The 26,157-nt window shown below is 55.5% G+C and overlaps 1 pseudogene; it reads right to left on the bottom strand.

Moving 5' to 3' along the window:
• Nucleotides 1–66: 66 nt before the first annotated feature.
• On the bottom strand, nucleotides 67–15,325 carry LOC120639999 (annotated as a pseudogene).
• Between the last annotated feature and the right edge of the window lie 10,832 nt (nucleotides 15,326–26,157).

The raw sequence follows: 26,157 nt of genomic DNA, 5'->3' as shown, positions 1-26,157 counted from the left end.
CATCAGGAGGTAGCATGAGCTAAAAAGAGGTGTAAAACAATCACCTGAAATAAACATACTGTTTTTTTACCCTTGTGCATCAAACTGTTACAAAGCCACATATGCCATAACTGCCCAGCACGCAAAATGTAGAGGGCAATATTATTGTGTTTCATTGTAGTTACATTTCATACATTCACAATGTGTACAACTGGCACTACTCTTTCTTATAGTTGTAATTTGTAAAGGTAGAGTTTCAATTTAATTGTAAAATATCATGACTGCCATAAGTATTATTTTAAGGCCAGTTAAAACATACTTCCAAACAAGAAAAGATGCACAGGATACAGAATTATCTACAAAGCATAGTGTATGTGTATGATATAGAATTATGGATTTCATTTCTGCTCATTACTCTTCGAGTTCACCTTGGGCCCGATAAGATTGATGCCTGAGGCTGAGCTGAATACTCGGATACATTATGTCCATTAGGCATTGCTAGATATGCATTGGAAAAGATGTAATCTTCCGTATAGCTGATGTCGGTACCCTGCAACTGGGGTACCCACTCCTACTGTGCCAAGACTCGCGTAGTTATCCGTAACTACGCCCTGAGGAGCTGAGCAGCCGGACCCCTGGGGTTCGACTCCATCTCACCGGACCAACGGTCCCGGACCCGCTTCCCGCTCGGGGACGGGTCCGGTGTCACCACGTGTCCTAGAGGTGGAAATGCTCAGTACCTGTGGCCGCGGACCCGGACCCCGCAGGTGGGTCCGGGGCCTCCACGTGCCATCCGGACTCCCGCAGATGGGTCCTGGACCTCCACGTGCCTATCCGGACCCCCGTGAGCTCTCGGCTCAGCTAGCTGCTCGGGAGGGGTCCGGAGCCGCCACGTGTCACGCGGGCGCGGGCGCAAGCCTTCCGCTGGAAGCTCCCTCACCCACCCGCATTAAGTGCGAGTGGTTGAGGTGGGCTCTGCTGCCTCTGGGCACGGGGCAGCTTTTGTCAGTCCACACTATGGATCGCCAATTACCGACGCGGCTCGTCATTTACCAAGACAAGCATTAAAGACTCAGCGCCGTGCGCATGCGCGACGAGTCATGATGACCAGCTACTGACTGGAGCAACAGTGCACACAGCTACAGTGGACTGAGTCAGTAGTTCGGCGCTTCATCATGACCTCGACGCGCGGCTGCAGAGGCTAGACTCTACTCTGACAGGACAGCTCAAGACCATCCCTGGTCAGAAGCTACGCACGGAAGCCGACGACAAGATCTCCGGATCTGAGGCATTGAAGGCCAAAGTGTAGTTTATAATACATCGCCGGGTCTACATGTCGGGGCCCCGCTCAGTGTACGTGCTCCCCTTGGACATATAAAAGGGAGAGCACACCCGCTAGAACACAGATCCATACAGACTCAAGCTCTCGCACCTCCTCACGCTTGTGGGAAGGCAATACAACACACAGTGGATGTAGGGTATTACGCTCCGGCGGCCCGAACCACTCTAAATCCTGCTGTGTTTCTTGTGTTCTGAAGGGAGATCGATCTAAGACTAGCTACCCCCTGAGTACACACCCTCTGGGCTAGGGCGGGTGCCTTCCGCCACCCGGCCGTGGTTTGCAGCACCACGACATTTGGCGCGCCAGGTAGGGGGGCTAGCTGGTCGCATTTCATCATCTTCTTCGTCCCCATGGTTCGCGTGGACGACGTGGAGATGACGGAGGGGGTGGCGTCCTCCGCGCCACATGCCTCTCGCGTTCCTGCTCCAGGGGCAACTGTGCCTGTGGAGCAGCCACCGTTGGCAGCGGCGCGCGCCGCCCGCCGGCAAGAGTCAGGGCACCCGTCAAGGGCCCCCTCACAAGCTGCGAGCGGCGGAGCGACAAATCCCAGCTCGCAGCATATCTCACTCATGTGAGGAAGCCCGCTCTGGCGGAAAGCCGACTCCGGTCGCACCAAGCCGGCTCCGGCGGAACGCCGACTCCGGTCGCACCAAGCCCGCTCCGGCGGAAAGCCGACTCCGGTCGCACCAAGCCCGCTCCGGCGGAAAGCCGACTCCGGTCGCACCAAGCCCGCTCCGGCGGAAAGCCGACTCTGGTGGCTCTCTCCGGCGGAACGCCGACTCCGGTCGCACCAAGCCCGCTCCGGCGGAAAGCCGACTCCGGTCGCACCAAGCCCGCTCCGGCGGAAAGCCGACTCCGGTCGCACCAAGCCCGCTCCGGCGGAAAGCCGACTCTGGTGGCTCTCTCCGGCGGAAAGCCGACTCCGGTCGTACCCCCGACTCTACATCTCTGTAAGTCCTACTCTTAGAGGCCCAGCAGGGAATAAAACCTTTTCCTTTGTAACTATGTAGTACTTCCGTGTGGTCCAGTCCGGTGAGCCTCCCCCGTGGAGGGGTCCGGACCTCTGCGAACCAGGTTCAGGGAAGTGTATTCACCCTCCGGGGAGGTCCGGAGCCGTGTAGCCGCTTAGCCTGGTTCCGTACCCTAAGCCTGCATGCTCTACCTCCCTAGGGTGAGTACCGTAGTACCTAAGACTGGGGGCCCGGAGGTCCGGACAGCTCCGGCCTCATAAACCCGTGTTCTGGCTTACATCGCACATCTCATGTACATCTAGTTATAAAGGAAAAGTTTATTCTCAGTTCGCCTCTAAGGATGTTACATTCCAATTTCGATCTACGCATTCTGTTTGCGCTAACCCCCACGTGGCTTCTTACTCTTGTGCGGTGATTGTGGTCCGAATTGAGTTGGCTAGTTAGTGACTTAGCTCGAGACCCCTCATGGAAGAGAGGGGTTCGGACCCCTGGGAACCTGCAGGTTCAGGGAAGCGCACTCATTCTCCGGAGAGGTCCGGAGCCGTGTAGCCGCTTAGCCTGGTTCCGTACCCTAAGCCTGCACGCACCACCTCCTGTGAATGAGTGCCGTAGTACCTAGGACTAGGAACCTGGAGGTCCGGACTTTCTCTTAACCTAAAGGCCGGCCCCTTGAGCTCCGTTCACTGAACCTAGCTGTCTATCTCAAAGGATTACAGCCAACAGGATTTGGGACCCGTGGGCACGCTACTAAGCATCTACCTTGAGTCATGTGCAGGTCCAAACGTGATGATGCAGCAGGTGACCCAAAGGATGGACGACGCGGGGCAAGACCCTTGCGGCGCGCACCGCTGGGCGCCAGAAGCAGCCAAGTTGCTCACAGTAGTGGCCCCACCTGCGGGTTCGTTGCCTCTCCCGAGGCGGGCCCGGGGGCCTCTGTCGGTACCCTGCAACTGGGGTACCCACTCCTACTGTGCCAAGACTCGCGTAGTTATCCGTAACTACGCCCTGAGGAGCTGAGCAGCCGGACCCCTGGGGTTCGACTCCATCTCACCGGACCAACGGTCCCGGACCCGCTTCCCGCTCGGGGACGGGTCCGGTGTCACCACGTGTCCTAGAGGTGGAAATGCTCAGTACCTGTGGCCGCGGACCCGGACCCCGCAGGTGGGTCCGGGGCCTCCACGTGCCATCCGGACTCCCGCAGATGGGTCCTGGACCTCCACGTGCCTATCCGGACCCCCGTGAGCTCTCGGCTCAGCTAGCTGCTCGGGAGGGGTCCGGAGCCGCCACGTGTCACGCGGGCGCGGGCGCAAGCCTTCCGCTGGAAGCTCCCTCACCCACCCGCATTAAGTGCGAGTGGTTGAGGTGGGCTCTGCTGCCTCTGGGCACGGGGCAGCTTTTGTCAGTCCACACTATGGATCGCCAATTACCGACGCGGCTCGTCATTTACCAAGACAAGCATTAAAGACTCAGCGCCGTGCGCATGCGCGACGAGTCATGATGACCAGCTACTGACTGGAGCAACAGTGCACACAGCTACAGTGGACTGAGTCAGTAGTTCGGCGCTTCATCATGACCTCGACGCGCGGCTGCAGAGGCTAGACTCTACTCTGACAGGACAGCTCAAGACCATCCCTGGTCAGAAGCTACGCACGGAAGCCGACGACAAGATCTCCGGATCTGAGGCATTGAAGGCCAAAGTGTAGTTTATAATACATCGCCGGGTCTACATGTCGGGGCCCCGCTCAGTGTACGTGCTCCCCTTGGACATATAAAAGGGAGAGCACACCCGCTAGAACACAGATCCATACAGACTCAAGCTCTCGCACCTCCTCACGCTTGTGGGAAGGCAATACAACACACAGTGGATGTAGGGTATTACGCTCCGGCGGCCCGAACCACTCTAAATCCTGCTGTGTTTCTTGTGTTCTGAAGGGAGATCGATCTAAGACTAGCTACCCCCTGAGTACACACCCTCTGGGCTAGGGCGGGTGCCTTCCGCCACCCGGCCGTGGTTTGCAGCACCACGACAGCTGAATTTGGGGATCCATTATGTTCTGAATCTGCACTAAAAAAGTTAAAATATGCACAAATTTCTACTATCATTGCACCTTCCAGTACCTTTACCACTGTTGACATGGAAGGCCGTCGACTGCTATCGCTTTGCAAGCACCACATTGCAAGCTTCATCATTTCAATCACTGCCCCAGGTTAGAGACCATGTCCGGACTTCTCTTGTCAATCATATCTTGCAGGTTGCTGTTTTTAGCCGCTTCTCGTAACAAATAGATCAGCTGAATTTTCGCCACAGGTTGAGAATGATCAATACATGTTCTACCACTTATTATTTCCATGATAACAACTCCAAAGCTATAGATATCAACTTTTTTGGTGATTCCTGATGTTAACCATTCAGGAGCTAGATACCCTGGTGTGCCTCTCATCACTGTAATTACCCTGCTTTGATCCCTATCTATTAGCTTAGATAGTCCAAAATCAGCCAATCTAGCGTTGAAGTTCTCATCTAAGAGAATATTCTGTGGTTTGATGTCCAAATGAGCAATTTTTGGCCTCCACTCCTCAAGGGGATAGCATAGACCCTTGGCAATATCCAGAATGATCATATACCAGGTGGCCCAATCAAGAGGGGCATTATTGTGGCGGCAATAGATCCACCTATCAAGTGAACCTCTTGGCATATATTCATATACTAAAAGCCTATGCGATTTCTCAGCACAAAAGCCGATCAATCTGACAAGATTGATGTGTTCAATGCTGCCAATAGTCTCAACCTCTGCCAGGAATTCTTTCTTTCCTTGCATAGCACTTTCCAAGCGTTTCACTGCAATTGTCTCCCCATCTAGTTTCCCTTCAAAAACTGATCCAAACCCACCTTCTCTGAGCTTTTTACTAAAGTCTTCGGTGCATTGTCTTAGCTTTTCATAAGAAAATCGCATTGGCATGCCAGGCAATAGATCAAAATTGAAATCTCCATCAATGTCTTGTTGATTCTTCCTCCTCCTTTGTACATAATAATAAAGAGTGACAGCAATGGTAGCCAACACAACAGTAGCAATACTGCAAATGTAGCACCTAAAATCACCTTTTTGTTGGGAGGAGATGGGCTCAGCTGCACCTTGATGTTGGCAGAAGAGTTATATTGAACGGTCTCAGGGTTTATCTGTTGCAACGTGAAGACATTCGTCAGCCATGAACATTTTCCATAGGAATCATATCTAAATATAACTGCTTTGCACGAGCAATTCTTCAGGCATGCTTGCTTACAGTCATCTCTGCTTCTTGCATCTATAATAATGTTGTTCGTATCAAAGTAGGAAACATCAGACAGGATTAGGAGCTCATGGTGTTGCATTTCTTGACAGGAGATTTGATTATGTGACAAGCAACCATGATTTGCCTTCTTCCCATCCACCGGCTTGAAGTATTGCATACTAGAATCACTCAGCGATGGGCAGATGCATTGCCTGCCTGTGCATATCCCGTATTCGCCGCAGGCTGTTGGGAAAGAACAGTCATCAAGAAACATCTTCATGACGTCAGACACCATGGTCCACTCCTCTCTTATGTTATCAGACCATTCGTATAGTCTCAGGTGTCCATCAGATTCTAATCTCAAGAACTGGATGTACTTAGCTGCTGGCAACGTGATACTTCCGAAGCTGCCATTCATGAAAGTCACCTTCTTTTCAGCAGCCCATCGCGAGAAATAGAGCTGCGCCGGTGGTGTGGATTCAATGTAAGCATACAACCCATATGAGAGGACTGTCATGTACATGAGTACATCTGATACAGACTCCAGTTTGTCCCAGACGTGTCGGCTGTGAGCCTCATGCCTTCCAGTAGTGACTGCCCAGGTAGCATTAAATTTGTTGGATGATCAAACGATTGCCACACGGTCGCTTCCATCCGATCAAATAGCACCAGGTTGCCGAGCTCAGTAAACTCCATGTCAGCGACGGACAGGCCCCTGGTACCGCTTGACCAGACGAGGCTGCCATCGGCATCATGGAGGATCAAGTTACCATCCGAGGTGAACTCCAGGGTGGCATTCTCCTGGATGCGGTGGTCCGGGTTGGGGGACCAGACCACTTGTGTTGAGTTCCGGGTGATATCACTGTTATTGATAAGGCCCACTTAAAGTTAAAGGTGTTCAGTTGAGTACACATTATTTTTTAAAAAAATTATATATATAGTACTTTCTCTTTTCTAAATTCTAGTTCGTTTGACTTTTTTGACCCCAAACTTGACCACTCATCTTATTCAAAAATTTGCGCAATGTTGACAAAGTTGAGTACCCATTCTTTTGTTGTGGGTTGCTTTATCAATACAAGATCTTCAAGAATGACTTAAATTTGGCAATATTTGCATAAATTTTTTAAACAAAACAAGTGGTCAAACTTAGAGTTAAAAAAGTTAAACGAACTACAATTTTTTTTCTAGAACACGCAGGAGAGCTACATATCTTTGTATTAAGAAGAAAAGGTAGTCCAATTACAAATTCCAACCCCCACCTTGGACCAGGAATGGAGTTGGTGAAAAATTAGGAGATAACAAAAAACTATTACAGGATTAACTGGAAGGACCTACAGCAAAGAAAGGTTTGAACTACTGAAACAACCTGTTTAAGGCCAAGGGCAGTTAGGCCCTTTGCACTAGCCAACTGCCAAAGGTCAAACTCATCTTGAAAGGCTTGGAGGGCTCTCTGAATGTTGGGCGTAACTCCATCAAACACGCAAGCATTTCCGTTGCTTTCAAAGGGTCCATGCTCCAAGAATGACCAGGGAGTTGAAACCCTTTTTGTGTTGCTTGGGTATTTTCCTCCTAGATTTTTTCCACCACTCCGCCAAGGAAGTGCTCCTTCAATTTGGAACCAGTGCTGTCAAGTTCAGTGGTTGTAGAATGCTAAACCAGAATTGTCTAGCAAAAACACATGAAGTGAGTAAATGCTGAACTGTTTCATCATCCGAGTCACAAAGGGGGCAATGCTCTGGATGTGGAAGTCTTCTCATTTGTAGACAGTCAGCTGTCCAGCAGCGATTGCGGACGGCCAGCCAAATGAAGGTTTTGCATTTCCCCGGTGCCCAGGTTTTCCAAATCGGTTTCCAAGGCTCAAAAGTGGTTGAACCAATTGTCGGGTACCACGATTAGGGACACCCTAATCGGGGTACTAAGATCACTCTAAAAAACACAAACACTTGTTAAGGCAACCGGGCCCACAAAACGCCCACGGCCTCCTTCCTATCTGGAAGAAAGGAAAGGACTCAAAGAAGCCCAGCATACGGCCCATTCGCACCCCTCTCGGGCCCACGAGATGATTTCCGCCTAGCTCGAGGGCTCCCATCGGGACCCTCGACTGCGCCCCGCATCTCCGCCTGGCTCGAGGGTAGCGAATCTACCCTCGAGCGGGCAAATCATCTCCACCTCGCTCGAGGGCAGCAAACCTCCCTTGAGCAGGTAACTCATCTCCGCTTCGCTCGAGGCCACCCCTCGGCGCAGGGACAAACGGCCCTGCTGCTCACCCGCCCGTCGTATGGAGGCATTGAATGCCAACCACTCCTCCACAATGCTTAGGACAGACGGCGTCAGGCCGCCATTCCCCATAGTGGCTGTGACCGGGGTCGCATCCGCCAACTCCAGTCACTGCTCCGCCATCCCGAACGCTGTGGCAGCACTGTGGGACCTACGACGCGGGACGTAGCGTGCTCGGCACTGCTCCCCGTACTATTCTACCAACTCCGGCCGTCCGGACTCCACCTCGTCACACATATGGCCTCGGACCCGCCCCCTGCTTGGGAAGGGGTCCGGCGACGCCACGTGCCCCTCCAAGAGGGAAGCCCAGCGCCAAGTAGTCGGAGGCACGGGCCTCCCCCCTCGAGGGGTCCGGGACCTCCACGCAACCCTCGGACCTCCTTAGTACGCACACCGGCACTTTATCCGGGGGGGGGGGGGTTCAGGACCGCCGCGTGCCCCACCGCCGCTGGAGCCCGCAGTACCCCGACCTGCAGGGCCCATGGAACGGCACATCTGGAGGACTGTGCGCCTGCGTCCCCTTCTTCTTCGTCAAGCTCGGCGGCGCGGCAAGCACAGCTGGCACAGCTCAAAGAGCTCCAAGCCAAGCTCGACGAGCAACGTCGGCAGACCCAGGAACTGTGCACCGCGCTCGAGTAGCAGCGCACCGCACGTGGTGCACATGCCCAGGCGGCGGCGCGCGTTGCCCGGGAGCGCATCATGGCCGACGACAACGTCGACAAACCTCCGGAACTGAAGACGGCCGGCGAAAAACTCGTCGCTGCGGCCTACCTACTCCAAGCCATGCCCGAGCCATCGACGCCTTCGGGACGCAACCTGCGCCGTGAGGCACAAGCACTCATCAAGCAAGCTGCCGTGCAGCAAGCCGAGAGCTCTGCGTCTCGTATGCGCTCGAAAGCCCCGGAGCAGCCCGGTGGGACTGCACGCCAGGACCATGAGGATTCTGTGCAGGCTCCACCAGCGGGAAAGGGCAAGGCAGCCGTAGCGCCTGGTGGGAGGGCACCCTCGGTGCATGACCGCATCGGAAGGTCTCCCGCGAGGGAGCGGCTCCGCGACACACGCGGGCACGCTGAAGACGGCGACGCCTGCTACATCGTCGGCGGCAGGAAGTACACCCCTCGACGGGGTGGACGCTTCGACCCCGAGCACGACAGGGGTGAGTCACTGGAGCCTCCGGGCACCCGGGTGTTCAGCTGGGAGATCCGAACTGCTTCTTTTCCCCCGCGCTTTCGACAACCCTCCACCCTCGTCAAGTACTCGGGCGAGACCGATCCTGCGGTCTGGCTCAACGATTACCGCCTAGTGTGCTAGCTAGGCGGCGCGACGGACGATGCAATCATCATCCGCAACCTTCCTCTTCACCTTGCTGATGCCACACGAACGTGGCTCGAGCACTTGTCCGCGGACCAGATCCACAACTGGCCCAACTTAGTCAAGATCTTCATGGGCAACTTTCAGGGCACATACGTGCGCCCTGGGAACTCCTGGGACCTCAAAGGGTGTCGTCAGAAGCCCAATGAGTCCCTGCGCAACTACGTGCGGCGCTTCTCCAAGCAATGCACCGAGCTCCCCAGCGTCACCCACGTCGAGGTCATCAATGCCTTCCTCGAGGGTACGACGTGTAGGAACCTAGTGCACGAGCTCGCGAGAAGCCGACCCGCCAACACCAACGAGTTGTTCGACGCCGCCACCAACTACGCTGCCGGCGAGGAGGCTGTTGGTGCTATCTTCGATGACAAGCCGAACAAGCGCAAGGACGATGCGCCCGCGGAGGGAGGCAACGTCAAGCCCAATGCCACCGCCAAGAAACAGAAGCGGGGCAGGAAGGGAAAGAAGCCGGTCCCACCGAACCAGTGCGGATCGGGGCAGGCAGAGGACTCCGAGGAGGCTTTCGCTGCCGCCCCGGACCGTAAAGGACCTCTAGTCCCCCCTCGAGGCGGTGGTGGCTTGTTCGACGGCATGCTTAAGAAGCCGTGTCCTTACCACAATGGCTCGGTCAACCACACCCTCGAGCAATGTGAGATGCTTAAGAAATACTACAACCGCGTCGCGCATTGTGACGAGGACAGGAAAAAGGATGCTGGCGACAAAGGTGGAGATGATGAGTTCCCCCAGTGGAGAACGCCTTCTTCATCTTTGGAGGTTCAATGACGAACATGACCTCTCGGCAGCGCAAGCGTGAGCGCCGGGAAGTTTTATTCGTCACCAAGGCTACGCCATCCTACCTCGATTGGTCGAAGGATACAATTTCCTTTGGCCGCGAGGACCACCCCAACTACATCCCGCACCCGAGACGGTATCCGCTCGTTGTCGACCCCATCATCGGCAACACCCGCTTCTCCAAGGTGCTCATGGACGGAGGCAGCAGCCTAAACATCATGTACGCCCACACCTTGGAGCTCATGGGGATTGGGCTGAACAAGCTTCGCCCCAGCAAGTCGCCATTTCATGGCGTTGTGCCGGGGAAGCGCGTCCAACCCCTCGGCCAGATCGACCTGCCTATCTGCTTCGGCACGGCAGCCAACTTCCGCAAGGAAGTACTCACCTTTGAGGTGGTTGGGTTTCGGGGATCCTATCATGCCATCCTTGGACGTCCCTGCTACGCCAAGTTCATGGCCATCCCCAACTACACCTACCTCAAGCTGAAGATGCCGGGTCCGAAGGGCGTCATCACCGTCGGCTCTTCGTTCGAGCACGCCTATGAGTACGACATCGAGTGCGTTGAGCACGCGGAGGCTCAGACGGAGGACGAGGCCCTCGCAGTCACCCTCGACAAAATGGCAGGCGAGGCCTTGGACTCCACGCACCGACACGCATGAAGCTTCGAACCCGCCGAGGGTATCAAGAAGGTGCTCCTCGACCCGAGCCACCCCAACGACAAGGCGTTGCAGATCAGCGCTACCCTCGACAACAAATAGGAAGTGGTGCTCGTCGACTTTCTCCGCGCCAACCGAGACATCTTTGCATCGAGCCCCTCGGATATGCCTGGCATACCGAGGGAGGTCGCCGAGCACTACCTTGATATCCGACCCAACTCCAAGCCGGTGAAGCAGCGCCTGCGACGCTTCGACGAGCTCAAGCGCCGGGCGATTGGCGAGGAGTTGCAGAAACTTCTGGCGGCCGGGTTCATCAAGTTGGTATTCCACCCCGAGTGGCTAGCTAATCCTGTATTAGTGAAGAAAAAGAACGGAAACTGGAGGATGTGTGTAGATTACACTAGTTTAAATAAAGCATGTCCGAAGGTTCCCTTTCCTTTGCCACGTATCGATCAAATCGTAGATTCAACTGCGGGATGTGAACTTTTATCCTTTCTTGATGCTTACTCCGGTTACCACCAAATCAAAATGAAAGAGTCCGACCAGCTCACGACTTCTTTTATCACACCTTTCAGCATGTACTGCTACGTTATGATGCCGTTTGGCCTCAGAAACGCCGGAGCTACATATCAGCGGTGTATGCTCCATGTTTTCGGAGACCATCTCAGGCGGAACGTAGAGGCATATGTCGACGATATCGTTGTAAAATCCAGGAAGGCGGATGACCTGGTTGCCGATCTCAGGATCGCATTCGATTGCCTGCGGGGCAAAGGGGTAAAACTCAACCCCGAGAAGTGCATGTTCGGGGTGCCTCGAGGCATGCTCTTGGGCTTCATTGTCTCCCAGCGGGGCATCGAACCCAACCCTGAGAAAGTCTCGGCCATCACTCGGATGGGACCGATCCGAGACCTAAAGGGGGTACAGAGGGTCATGGGATGCCTAGCGTCCCTCAGCCGGTTTATCTCGTGCCTCGGTGAGAAAGGCTTACCCCTGTATCGCCTCTTGAGGAAAACCGAGCGCTTCACGTGGGCCCCCGAAGCCCAAGAAGCCCTCGACAGGTTGAAGGCATCGCTTACTCAAGCCCCCATTCTCACACCACCCACGGACGGCGAGCCCCTCTTTCTGTACGTAGCCGCGACGACCCAGGTGGTCAGCGCGGTGATCATTGTCGAAAGACAAGAGGAGAGCCATTCTCTGCCCGTCCAACGGCCGGTGTACTACATCAGCGAGGTGTTGTCTGAAACTAAGACACGCTATCCGCAGATTCAGAAGCTGCTCTACGCAGTGGTTTTGGCTCGGCGCAAGCTGCGCCACTACTTCGAGGCCCATCTCGTCACCGTGGACTCGTCTTTCCCTCTCGGAGAGATAGTCCGCAACCGAGAAGCCGAGGGTAGAATTGCCAAATGGTCTGTGGAGCTGATGGGAGAAACTCTCACCTACGCCCCCCGCAAAGCGATCAAGTCCCAAAGCTTGGCTGACTTCGTGGCTAAGTGGACGGACACTCAGCTACCTCCACCGCAAATCCAGGCCGAATGCTGGACCATGTACTTTGACGGGTCGGTGATGAAAACCGGCGCTGGTGCCGGCCTCCTCTTCATCTCACCCCTCGGAGAACACATGCGGTACGTGATACGCTTGCACTTCCCCGCGTCTAACAATATGGCGGAGTACGAGGCCCTCCTCAGTGGCCTTCGCATCGCCATCGAACTCGGCGTCAAACGCCTCGACGTGCGCGGTGACTCTCAACTCGTCATCGATCAAGTGATGAAGGAGTCTAGTTGCCACGACCTGAAGATGGAGGCATACTACAATGCAGTACGCCGCCTCGAAGACAAATTCGACGGCCTAGAACTCAATCATGTCCAGCGCAAGTACAACGAGGATGCCGATGAACTAGCCAAGATTGCGTCGGGGTGGACCACCGTTCCCCCGAACATCTTCGCTCGCGACATCACCAAGCCCTCCGTCGAATTCAAGGATTCGGCAGAGCCGGGCCTCTCGTCCACCGGGCCCTCCGGCGGGAACCCCCCGGTGGACGAGACCTAGCCCATGGACATTGACTTCGGGACCACTTCCGCGGACGAGGCCGAAGCAATGGAAGTCGACGAGGCCCCCACTTCATGAGATTGGTGCGTCCAGTACCTTGACTGGATGATTCGAGGGGTCCTACCCTCGAACCGCGCTCAGGCACGGCGCCTCGCTAGGCGGGTCAAGTCCTTCGTCCTAATCGACCACGAGCTATACAAGCGCAGTCCCTCGGGTATCCTGCAGCGATGCATCCCCATCCCCGAGGGCAAGGAGCTGATCCGCGACATCCACGCTGGCGTCTGCGGCCACCATGCCGCATCACGCACCCTCGTGGGTAACGCATTTCGGCAAGGTTTTTACTGGCCCACCGCGGTCGCCGACGCCACCGACGTCGTGCGGACCTGCGCTGGTTGCCAGTTCTACGCTCGAAAAACACACCTCCCCGCGCACGTTCTGCAGACCATCCCCATTACATGGCCTTTCGCTGTGTGGGGGCTAGACCTCATCGGTCCGCTACAGAAGGCGCTCGGGGGCTTCACCCACTTGCTGGTGGCAGTTGACAAATTCTCCAAGTGGATTGAGGCTCGACCCATCGGCAGAATCAAATCCGAGCAAGCGGCTCTATTCTTCACCGACATCTTCTTCAGGTTCGAGGTCCCGAACTCGATCATCACTGACAACGGCACCCAGTTCACAGGCAAGAAGTTCTTGGCGTTCTGCGACAGTTTCCACATACGTGTGGACTGGTCGGCCGTGGCACACCCACAAACGAACAGGCTGGTGGAGCGTGCCAATGGAATGATCCTCCAGGGACTAAAGCCAAGAATCTTCAACAAGTTAAACAAATTTGGCCGGAGGTGGCTCACGGAGCTACCCTCGGTCATTTGGAGCCTGAGGACGACACCAAGCAGAGCCACGGGCTTTACCCCGTTATTCCTCATCTATGGCGCCGAGGCCATACTCCCCACAGACTTGGAGTACGGGTCGCCAAGACTCAAGGCATACCAAGAGCAGCAAAACCAGCGAGCCCGCGAGGCCTCGCTGGATCAAGTGGACGAGGCTCGAGATGTAGCGCTCCTACACTCTGCGCGCTACCAGCAGTCTTTACGAAGGTATCAGGCACAGAGAGTCCGGCGCCGAGACCTCGACACAGGGGACTTGGTGCTGAGGCTTCGATAGGACAACAGGGGCCGCCACAAGCTCTCACCGCCATGGGAAGGACCATACATAATCGCCGAGGTGCTCAAACCCGTCACGTGCAAGCTGGCGAACGAAAAAGGCGAAGTCCTCCCCAACGCTTCTATCCTTAAAATTCCGAGCTATTTGTACATCGTTTGTACTCGCATTCTCGATTTCCCGAAATAATAAAGAAGTACGCTCTACTTGTTTAATTTTTGGGAACCTTCCGAACCCTCGAAGGCTCAGATGCGCACGAACACTGAGGTACGCCTGGCTTTACCCTCGGCAAAGCCAAGCCTCCCTCGGGGGCTATTATGGGGGGAACCCCCAAACGTCCCCAAAAATCGCCAACATTTTTTCAAAATATTTCAGTCTCGCCCCTAAGCTTCTCGTATACATGGAAAAAATGGACGCGAGGCGTAAGCAACTACGGTACGGGGCCGGCCGAGTTGTGGGGTCGCCTACGCCTCCAGGATACGGCACCCCCTCACCACCCCACGCCTACGTTGCTTATGAACGCGAAATTCCTCGCAGATGTTTATCTAAGTCGCATACGAGAACACGGAAATAATGTAAAGAAAATGCGGGCTCAAACGACAAGGCCTCGTTGGGCCACACAGTCGATTTAACGAAAACGAATTTCTTATATTCATGAGCACGATTACAAAGTGTGATTACAATAAACACTAATCTATTACATGGGCTTCGAGGCCCAGACTTCCTACAGGCTACCATCCCCCCCTTGCGGGTCTTCAGTGGCATCGAAATCGGCTATGGGAGGGATGTCTGCTTCGAGCTTCCCGGCAAGGACGGTGGCGAACTCCTCCACGGCTGCGTCGGCTTCGTCCATAATGGCCGACGCGGCGCCCGCATCAGCGTCATCGGGAACGACGTACCCCGACGACACCCTATGGAGATCCATGAGGTAGTGTGTCGAGGCCACGGTGAGGGCCCGTAGGACACCGAGGCAGAAGGTACTCTTGGCGTGTTCGGCAATCCGACCGCCTAGCGCTCGCAGGCGGCTGATCACCGAACTGCCCAAGACGGCACCCTCCCCCTCGAGCTCTTGGCACACGCTCATGGCGGTTTGCTCTAGCTCGGCGAATTCCACCTGCGCCGCCGTGAGTGCGGTGTGAACCGCTTCCTTCGCCGTGGACTCATCCGCCACCTTTTGCCTCAGCTCTGGGCAAAGGAAATCAACATAAGCTACGAAAAGAAAACAAACCAACGAAAACTCGAAGGTACTTACCCATGATACTCTTTTGCGCCTCCTCCCTCTGGACTCGGGTGGCCTCTTCGAGCGAGGACAAGGAGTTTTCCTTCTCCTTGAGGGCGGCCTCCACGTTTTGGATGGCCACCTCCTTCTCCTCGAGGGCCTCGCCCTTTTCCCGGATGGTCCCGGTGAGCGCAACAATGGCCACCTACTTGTGGAGGAGCTCGGTCTCCTGCTGCTCGAGTGCCATTCTGAGGCACCGCAGCTCGGCAGCCTGCGCCTCGACTTCCCGAGCTTTCTCCTCGAGCACCGTCCGGAGGCGTTGCAGCTCGGCAGCTTGCGCCTCGGCCTCCCGAGCCTTCTGCTCCGCTGCGGCCCTCTGGACGTCCCGCTCACCGGTAGCCCGCGTCAAATCCTCCTCCAGCGCCTGCTGGTGCGCTCCCAGATCAGCCATTTTAGTGTTGGCTTCGATGTTCTTGAGCACTAGCTCGGCGTTGTGCTGCCCGAGCTGGCTCATCTGGGAGTACATCCGGGTCATCTCGGCACTCTTTTCACTTGAGATTTCCCTCAGCCGCTGCAAGTGGGAGGGCGTGGGTAAAAGCACGTTAAAGCCAAATCGAATCCGAACAATTTTTTGGGGAAAGTATTTACCTTGCTGACCTAGTAATCCGTCCTCTGATGGAGCTAGAAGGCGCGGTCGAGGGCTTGTAGGATCTCGCGGCCGACGTCGAGCTGCGCGTTCCAGGCCTCCTCCTCCTCTTGCTCTTTGCGGAGAAACTCCGAGGGGAGCCCGGATGGGATGATCGCCCTGTGATGAGGCCCCTCGGACGTCCCCGCCTCGAGCACATCCGCGCTGGCCGACGCGAACTCGGCGATGTGCGTGGCGGCACTTGCCGCAGCAGCGGCGTCTATATCCATCGAATCCCCGTATTCCTCGCTGCTGTCCGGCAGCTGCACCACCGGCACCATGATCCCTTGTGCCGTTTGCACCGGCACCGTCGCGACGATAACCTCGTCCCGGGCCTCGGTGGGCTCCGAGACGGGGGCTCCTTCCACCCCCGGCGCCTCTAGCGCCGTTTCCTCCTCTGCGACGTTCTCAACCTCAGCCCTCGGGGGCTCGAGGACGAGGGTCTCCACCTCCACATGGTCGGCGGGGTGCTCCTGCGCACCCCCACCAGTTTCTCCTTCTGTAACCGGCCGAGCGGCGCTAGCCGCGTCGCCCTGACCGGCCTCAACTTCGATGTCTGGCCGGGCGGCGCCGTCCGCGCCGCCCCGGCCGGTCTCCCCGACGTCATTAGCCTGAGCGGCCGCCTCAGCACCGCTTTGGCCGATGTCGTCTCCATCCTCCTGTGCTCGAGCCTGCTGGGCCGCCTGGGCCTCTCGAGCCATGGCCTCCCGCAGCTTCGCAGCCTCCGCCACGAGGTCCACGGCAGGCAGGGGCTGCGGCGTCGTGTGCGGCGTACTGCATGCCCCGACCTTGAGGGCCTTAGTAGGGGCGAGCTGGACTGTATCTTTGGCAATGGCCCCGGGGCTGGAGACCGGGGAACAAAAGTCGAGGACAACGGGATCGAGAAATCGATCAAACAGGCAACTGAAACGAAATCCAAGTTCACTTACCCGGATCGAGCGCTTATACTCCGCTTTCTTGTACAGCTTCTTCGGGCCCGCGGCACTGCGCTGCCCCTCGAAGACTGTCCCGAGGTCGCCGCCCTCGGGTCGGCCTGGTGCCCCGAGGCTGTCAGCACGGGTGTCTCCGCGCCCGCCGCAGACTCGTCGCCACGGATCAGCACCTGGGGCACGGGTGTCTCCTCACCCGCCGCCGGAGGGGACGACTCCCGCTCTGCCCCCTCAAGGGACAGATCCGCCGACGACTCTGCCGCGGTCCTTGTTTCTTCCGATGCTGCCGACGCCCCCTCGTCGGCATCCCGCTGATAGGTCGGCGGGGAACTCGCACCCGCCGCAGCCCCGTCGTCCCCCGGGAGGTGGCCCTCGGCATCCGAGGCCTCCTCCTCCTCCTCGTTCGTGGACTCGGGCGTGGCGGGTCACGGCTTCCCCTCCGAGCGTGCAATCTTTCATGCCATGTTGTGTTTCGCCTTCCGCTTCCTCTTCCTCTCGGCCTTCGCCTCCGCCGCGTTCTTCCGCCTCTTCAACTTCTCTACGTGCAGACGGTTGATTTGGCATTCTTCGGGGACCAGAGGCCTCGAGGGGTGGCATTTCAACCCCTGCAAAATACAACCGAGTCAAAGTCAGGAGGCGGGGAAAGGGACTACACAAGACACAATGAATTCGGAATCGAAACTCACCAGAGAGATGTACCCTGGCTCGGGGCGCATCTTGATCCTCCAAAGATCCTCAGGGTCGTGGGGGAACTCCGCCACCACGTACCTGTATGATCCCAATGGCGATAGGTGGATCCAAAGATCCCAATGGGCCTCGATGCCGAGGTACCCCTCGCAGACGGCGACGAAGACCGCCGCCTGCGAGATGGAGTTGGGGCTGAAGTTGTGCAGCTCCGCTCCGTAGTACTTGCATAATGCCCGCATGAACCTGCAGACGGGGACGCCGAAGCCTCGCTCTTGAAGACGCACGAAGCTCACAACATAGCCCTGGGGAGGCTTCGGCTCGGTCTCCTTTGGCAGCGGGGAGATCCACGCCGGCGCTCCTGAATCAGGGTTCAGCGGCAACAGCCGGTCGGCGGCCAACTGCTCCAGAACCGCCACGGTGGCGGAGGACTTCCCCCACGGCAAGGGCTCCTGGACGTCCGACATCTCTTCGAGTCGAGGGGGGACGTGGGAATGAAGGCTCTGGGATGGCTAAGATGTGCTCTCACTCTCCTTCCTCTTCCTCCTTTCTCTCTTGGCTGTGCGCTCAGGATGCAGGGGAGGCGGAGAAGGCGAAGCGAGACAAAGGAAATGGCTAGGTGAGCCCAATCAACCCCTTCCTCTTCGTTTTTATTCACTGCGATGGGCGGGTCCGCCACCACAGCCCGAATCTACCGCATTAAACGCGGTAGATTTCGCTGACGCTGACGGCTGGGCTCCGTGTCTGTAGAGTCTCCCACGCGCGCGCGCAGCAATAACTGTGGTACGGTAACCGGCGGGCGCGGCGCGACTGTTGTGCTATCCCATCCGTCAGCCGCCGCCCACGCCGCTTCGTCTGCCCGAGGCTGCCGCCTGAAAAGGCGCGCCCGCACCGCACGAATCGGGCCACGTCGCCCACGACCAGCGGAAGACCCGCACGCGTGGCTCACGACTCCGCGTCGTTCTCGAATCATGACGGAATATTCCTTCAGGGGTCTCTTTACCCTCGAAGGAATTGCATTCCGAGGCCTTACTGATCAGGGGTTCGAAGCCTGGCTCGTCAGGGGTTCGACAGGCGCCCCAGATCGCCAGAGTCAGGGACTGCATGGATGTGCCGTACAAGCTACCCTCAAACTCAGAGTTTGAGACATCCTACGCAGTGTTCAAGGCCAGTCGAGGGTGCCTAGAAGGGGGATCCCATCGAGGGAGAGCATCGAGCCCTCAGACCCCATCGAACGGGTTCGAGCCCCGCCTAGCGAACCTTCGCAAGCGCTTTATGTGATGTGTCCATGGACCACGAGCCAACCCTTATCGAATGGGGCACGGACGTCCGCTTGAACTACCCGCTAATAGCTCACCGAAGCAGCCATAGCTCGCGGCCCGGGCATGGGTAGCATGGTGCGCTTCACCCCTCCTCCCTGCGGAAGGGCGACGAGGGTCGTAATCAAAGACGAGGGTTCCCCTGAACGCCTTCACATGGGCCTAGGCTCGGGGGCTCCTCGCACACCATGGTTCAGACCGCACCCTCGAATAAGTCGATGGCCGTTGATTGTGAAGCTCCGTGTGTCTCACCAAGTCCCCTGCTATTAACGCGCACCCACCTAATGGTTAAGTTGAACGCCGGGTCGCTGTACCAGCAATTTTCCCTGTCTTGGGGGGAGGCGAGCGACGAAGAAAAGCACCGAGCCCCTGGCTGACGCAACGGCCAGGCTGCTAGGGATGCGAGGAACAGCCCCTAGGCCACACGGGTCCAGCGGGATGCTCTCCTCACAAGCTTTCTTCTAGCATCTCCTCCACCGAAGACTATGCGGGGGGTCGAGCTAGCGGACAGTGCCCTCCGTACCATCTCCCCGAGAGGAACCTTGTTGCCGAGGGGGACGATGCGAAGAACAGTCACCAAACCTGGCACTAACGCCATGGTCAGGCATCTCCATCCCCCTTCAGGCTAGGGGACATCGCAGGAGCAGGACCCCACGGGCCCAATGCTCTTTTGCTGATCCCACTGAAGCTGAGGGATGGTGCGCACACCCTCTCTGGCTTTCCCCTGCCGCTCGCAAGCATTCTTCTAGCACCAAAGCCTCAAAACGCTAGACCACCCCATCTGGGGGCCGGTCACGAAAGGCAAAGAAAAACATTACAAGACTTAGGCAATGCTGGAAGAAAGACTAGGGAAGTTGGAGAGGAAAGGGAACCCCACGACCCCTATTTATAGCTGCGTTAGGCACCAAACTTCAAGCCTATCGAAGGACAAGGGCTTGGACTGCCCGTGACGGTGCGGCCCTCCACGAGCAAAAGATACCCTCGGTCACCGTGCCGAGACGCGACGCGACGCGACGAAATAAAGCAGAGTTCCTGGACACTGAGCGGCACAGCATCGGCCCAGGCCGACCGCCCTCGAACAGCGCGCCACAAGGCAACCAGGGAAACCGGGGCCAAGGTCCTGAGCGCGGGACAGCGCGACGAAAGCCCCAGCTGCTGAGCGGCAGGCGCCCACGGCTTCCTGGCCCACTCAGCATGCGGATGCATCCCGTCCCCGGAACAAATAAAACAAAAAGGCGCGTGCTTCGAAGTACTCTCCCCGCAGGCGCACTACCCCGACCGACGAGTTGTCACATCCGCCGGACTAGCGCTCAGGCGCGCCTAGCGGGTGCTCGGCATTGACCGATCACGTCAAGGGGGAAATTGCCGAATTACCCTTTGGCCGAATCCCTTGACTCGACCAAAGCCTCGGGGGCTACTGTCGGGTACCACGATTAGGGACACCCTAATCGGGGTACTAAGATCACTCTAAAAAACGCAAACACTTGATAAGGCAACCGGGCCCACAAATGCCCACGGCCTCCTTCCTATCTGGAAGAAAGGAAATGACTCAAAGAAGCCCTGCATACGGCCCATTCGCACCCCTCTCGGGCCCACGAGACGATTTCCGCCTAGCTCGAGGGCCAACCACTCCTCCACAGTGCTCAGGACAGACGGCGTCAGGCCGCCATTCCCCACAGTGGCTGTGACCGGGGTCGTATCCACCAACTCCGGTCACTGCTCCGCCATCCCGGACACTGTGGCAGCACTGTGGGACCTACGACGCGGGGTGCAGCGTGCTCGGCACTGCTCCCCGTACTATTCTGCCAACTCTGGCCGTCCGGACTCCATCTCGTCACACGTATGGCCTCGGACCCGCCCCCTGCTTGAGAAGGGGTCCGGCGACGCCACGTGCCCCTCCAAGAGGGAAGCCCAGTGCCAAGCAGCTGGAGGCACAGACCTCCCCCCTCGAGGGGTCCGGGACCTCCACGCAACCCTCGGACCTCCTTAGTACGCACACCGGCACTTTATCCGGGGGGGGGGGGGGGGTTCGTGACCGCCGCTGGAGCCCGCAGTACCCCGACCTACAGGGCCCACTGAACGCCACATCTAGAGGACTGTGCGCCCTACAGCGACAACCACGCCGCCTACTGGGGAAGGCAGGACGCCGGCGCGATCTCCGCGAGGTCAAGGACGACGCCCAGGACGACCACCACGCCCGACGCCATACCCACAGTGTACTTCCCACAGTACTCGACTATTGTATCCCTGCAACTCGGGGAGAAACGACAACCTCCACGATCCCCTGTACATGTACCCGTCCCTCCTTGTGTCTATAAAAGGAGGAGGCGGGCATCCCTTAAGGGGGTCAGTCGGTTCTCTAGGCTTTACGCCACACACAGAGCACGCTCACTCGCTTCTGGCTCTGACATCACTACTCGCTACGCACGACTCCCTTTCTAGCAGAGACTTGGGAGCCTCCTTCCCTCTCTCGCCATGCTTGTACCCCCTACTACAAGCACTCCGGGTGCAGGATAATACAGTGCCCTTGCACACCCCCTTTGATGGACGTACGGCCCCGCGGCCGGAACCAGGATAAACCCGTGCATTACTGTGTTGCCTCTTGCATCAACATCTGGGACGAGGAAACACGCAGCATTTACTAGTTGGGATCCGGACCCCCGGGTCAGGGCACCGACACCAATGAAAAAAGCGCATAGGCCGACCTGGTTGAACCAACAAACTACAATTTGAAACGGAGGTAGTATATCCTATGCACTACCCCTATTCTTGTTTACATGACGTCTTCTATAGTAACTTTAGCGCTAATTTTTTTTAGATTACACAGTAGCATCAAATGCACAAAAACGAGGTTAGTATATAATTCAAAAATTGAAAATATCCCAACATAAAGGCCTCCCAATCATTTCCGCTCCATCCGCCCAAGAACGCAATAGCCCCTGCGTACCAAGGTACACACCGGGCACACTGAGGCTCCCGCGCGCTCCCTGACACAACGCCATCGATCTCCAATCCGATGAATGGCGCAGTGAACGGCTCTTCCTTCACACAGACGTGGCTCGGCTCGCCGATCTCGGCGTCCTCGGCTTAGTTTGCTCCGATGCGACCTCGGCTACCGCATCAATTCAGCGATCATGGGACGGAAGTTCCTCGTGGACTCATCTCGCACGGAAGGCGGCACCGGAGCCCTAGCTGCCGCGCAGGCCGCCGTAGTGCAGGTGCGCCCAGGAAGCGGACGGCAGGAGGAGGAGGACGCAAGGCTGCGGCGGCCGGCGGCAACAACAGCAGCCATCCAGCTAAGGTTGACGTCACCGTGGTGGGGGCGGCAAGGTGTCGTCGCGAAGCCCTACCGGCCGGTGATCATGTGGTGGCACAGCAGCTTCATTTGTGATCAAGGTAGAACTTTGCTTGTGGGATCGTCCACCTTTCCATTGCGGTGAGGTAGGCCAAGTCTGGTGGAGGAGCCTTACGAATCCCAGTTCGTATACATCTTGAACACACATCTCCTTTGCATTCATTCTAGAATAGTATAATTTTTTGGATGCATTCATGCTAGACTAGTATAATTTAGCATAGGTAACTATAATCTAAACGGGTGTTTTTATTGCATATAGGTCGACCTCCATCTTTGAATGATTTAGTTCAATGGGCTGCACCCCCGATCATCCTTTGCTAATTTCATTTGCTTTAGCACTCCATCTGTCAATGATTTAGTTGCTCTTGCTCTTATGCAGGAGATACAAGTATACCACTCACCGCCGCTTCCATGGATCAACGAGCAGCCTCCACGGAAGGTGTTCGAGGCCCTAAAGACATCGCATCTTCTGCTCTCATGGAGGATCCACGTTCACCGCAAATTGTTGTTGTTGGTGGCGATGGTGGAGAAGAGGAACAACCAATAAGACAGATTGGGTCAATGAAGAATGAAATACCTAATGAGGTAAAAATAATATAAGTAACAAACTTGACAGAATATATGATATTTTTTTTATTATAGTACATCTTTAATTGACAATTAATATGTACAGGAGGTGGTTGATATATCTGGAAAAAAATTGATTGCACCTCAAGTTGGAATGAGTTTTCAGTCCAAGAAAAAGGCCTTTGAGATGTACAACACCTATGCCGGACAGGTTGGGTTCAGTGTTAGAAAGAGCAGGACAAAGCACCGCCTAGATGGTAGTTTAAGTTCGAAACATTTTGTTTGCAGTAGCGAAGGACATCGAAAAAATAAGTCATCACAGAAGGATATTTCGAGGACGGATTGTGATGCCCGTGTTCAATTTAGTATCAACAAAGAAGGGGTTTGGATACTGCAAAAGGTCAAGCTAGAGCACAACCATTATCTTGCTAGTCCAGATAAGTCACATAAGCTGAGGTCCCAACGAGAGGTCATAGAGGCAGATACGAAATTAATTGGGCAGATACGACAAGCTGGAATGAAGCCAGACCAAGTTTTTGATTTCATAAAGGAGCATTATGGAGGAGAAGATAAAGTGTCATTTTCAAAGATGGATTGCTTTAATGAAATTAGTCGTGAGCGCAGACAATACTTAGAAGCCAATGATGCACAAACATTATCTATTTATCTGAATATCTGAGAAATAAGCAGTTACAAGATCCTACATTTTTTTATGCGGTCCAAGTTGACAAGGAAAATGGTCGTATAGCAAATTTCTTTTGGGCAGATGGTCATTCTATCATGGATTACAAGTGCTTTGGTGATGCTGTGTCATTTGACACCACATTTCAAACTAATAAGTTTGAAATGCCTTTTGCTCCTATTCTTGGCACCAACCATCACAAGCAAACAATCATTTTTGGGTGTGCACTTTTATTTAATGAAACTATTGAATCATTTTTTTGGCTTTTTGAGACATTTCTAACATCAATGTCAGGAAAGCACCCAAGCACAATTTTCATAGACCAAGACACAACAATGGCAACAGCAATTGCTTTTGTATTCCCAGATACAAGCCACTGTCTTTGTTTGTGGCATATTTACTTAAATGCCGCTAAGCATCTTGGCCATGTAATTCATGCATCGGAAAACAAGTCGGATGGCAAGTCGGAGGACAAGTCAGAGAACAAGTCGGAAGACAACTCAGAAAACAAGTTCCTATCAGATTTCAAAAGATGTATCTATGAAGACAGATCAGAGGCTTACTTCATAGAGAAATGGAATGAATTGCTGGCTAAATACAACCTTGAGAATAACTCATGGATGACAAACCTATATGCTTTGAGGGCAAAATGGGCTGCGGTATACCGTGACTCTTTTACAACAGACATGAACTCGACCCAAAGGAGCGAAGGTATGAATAATGTCTTCAAGAAAAGATTTCGTAGGAAACTGGGTCTTTCAGAACTCCTTGTAGAATGTGAGAAGGTTGCAACTAGTCTAAGGTCAAATGAGTTGGATGCTGATTTTAAATCACGTCGAAAGACTCCAGTTAGCTACATTCCAAATCCACCTATGTTGAAAACTGCAGCTGAATCATATACAAGGAGAATGTATTCAGAGTTTGAGGAAGAATTTAAAAACCAATTTACATTGTCTTGTCAATTGTTGCAAGCTGCGGGGACAACCTCTACATTCTTTGTTAAGTATATGGAATCTGATCGTGGAGCAACAGTTGTATTCAATACTGAAGACTCGACCATTACATGCTCTTGCCGGATGTTTGAATGCATAGGTATGTATACTATTACATTTCAGTTTATACATTGTAACATGTTGTATAGATTGTTTAAATGACCAACTATATCATACAGGTTTATTGTGCAAACATGCTCTTAGAGTCTACAATATGAATGGAGTATACATTTTGCCATCGCAATACATACTGCCTAGATGGACAAAATATGCCAAAAATGGATTTTATATTCCGAAACAAGGAACCGAGGAGGGAGATTTGAAAACACAGGCAGCACTTGTATCTCGGCAGGCCACATCTCTTGCATTGAAGTGTTCGTCATCAAAAGAACTTCTTGACAAATTGCATAAAGCCATGCATGACTTAAACTCGGAAGCGGATAATTATCTAAGTGAGATGCATGAAAAATTCAATGAGAGTCCTTCTCCAAATAAATGTATCAGGGAACCATTAAATGGTGTAATATGATTTAAAATTCCTGAAGTAATTAAAGTTGCAAAGCAGACACATTTTAAAAATATTGTTGAAAAGAACCCATGGAGGAAGAAGAAGAAGAAGGGTGCCCAGAAGAAAGGTAAGGACCTACCCACTAACTTTTGCTTATGTGTAAAAGTCCATTTTTGGCCCCTCAACTATTTGCGAAGTCTAATTTTAACCCTCAACTATAAAACCGTCTAGTACCGATACCTCAACTGTTAAAACCGTTCACTTTTAGCACCTGGGCGAGGGACATGCTGTTTTGACCGATGTTTAGTGGTTTTGACCACGCCACGCTGGCGTTGACCGCCACATAGGCATGTGGGGCCCGCGCATCACCCACTCATTCCCTCCCTCTCCATCCAGGTGCGCACAGCGCCTCCCCTCCCTCTCCCGAGCTCGTGCGGCGGCGCCTCTCTCCCTCCCTCTCCCATGCCTCCCTCTCCCCGGCGAGCCCCGGTGCATCTCCGGTGGCCCGGCGCGCGCACGACATGGTCTGGGACGAGGCAAAGCTCACCAGGGGCTCGGGCGGAGGGAAGCTGCAGCGGAGGAACGGCACGGAGAGCAACGGCGGCGACGGGCGGAAGCCGACGGCGGGGAGGTGCTGCAGGAGGGGAATCGGTCGGGTGAGCACTAAAATCGACGGAGAGGAGGAAGGAGAAGGTGTGGGCGTGAGGAATCGAGATGGGGCTCACCGGAGGAGGCAAATCGCGGATGGCCGGATTTGGGGAAGAAGGTTGCGCGGTGGCGGAGGTACTTGACGCGCTCCGACCGGGGCTCCCAGCCGTACCGCGCGTGCGCCGCGCCACGGATCCGGTGGCGCGGGCGAGGCGGCGGGGCCCGAGGACGCCGAGATGATGATGCCGCCGCCCGTATCCACCCACGCCGGCCGCCTCAGCTTGGGCCCGCAGCCCACCTGTGCTGGTCGCCTCCTCATGCGCCTCCTGGCTGTCCGCCTCGTCTGCATCATCGCGCGAGTCGTACGCCGCTAGGACCAGGGCGGCAGCGCCGACCACCTCCTCGTGAGGAGCAAAAAATAGGGGATGGGCGCGTGTCGGGTCCTCTGCTCAGGCCTCCACCATCCGCCGAGCGTCCTCGTGCTCACCGCGCTGCTCCTGCGTGGCGGTGGCGGGAGCCACCACCTCACGCTCCTGGCGGCCATGGTGGCAGGCGCGCAGGCGCCACCTAGGTGCGGGCGGGGAGTAGCAGCGGGGGCCGAGGAAGGGGAGGCGCGCCAGAGTGGAGCGAAGCAGGTGGGCCACCACATCACCGGAGTAGGCAGGCAGCTACGACCATGACGGCGGCAATGGCGTCAGCGCACAAGGTGG

The sequence above is a fragment of the Panicum virgatum genome, chromosome 7K (assembly GCF_016808335.1).
Source record: "Panicum virgatum strain AP13 chromosome 7K, P.virgatum_v5, whole genome shotgun sequence".
In the NCBI taxonomy this organism is placed as follows: domain Eukaryota; kingdom Viridiplantae; phylum Streptophyta; class Magnoliopsida; order Poales; family Poaceae; genus Panicum; species Panicum virgatum.
Note: the sequence above shows the minus strand (reverse complement) of the source record. Positions and strands in the feature narration are given on the sequence as shown.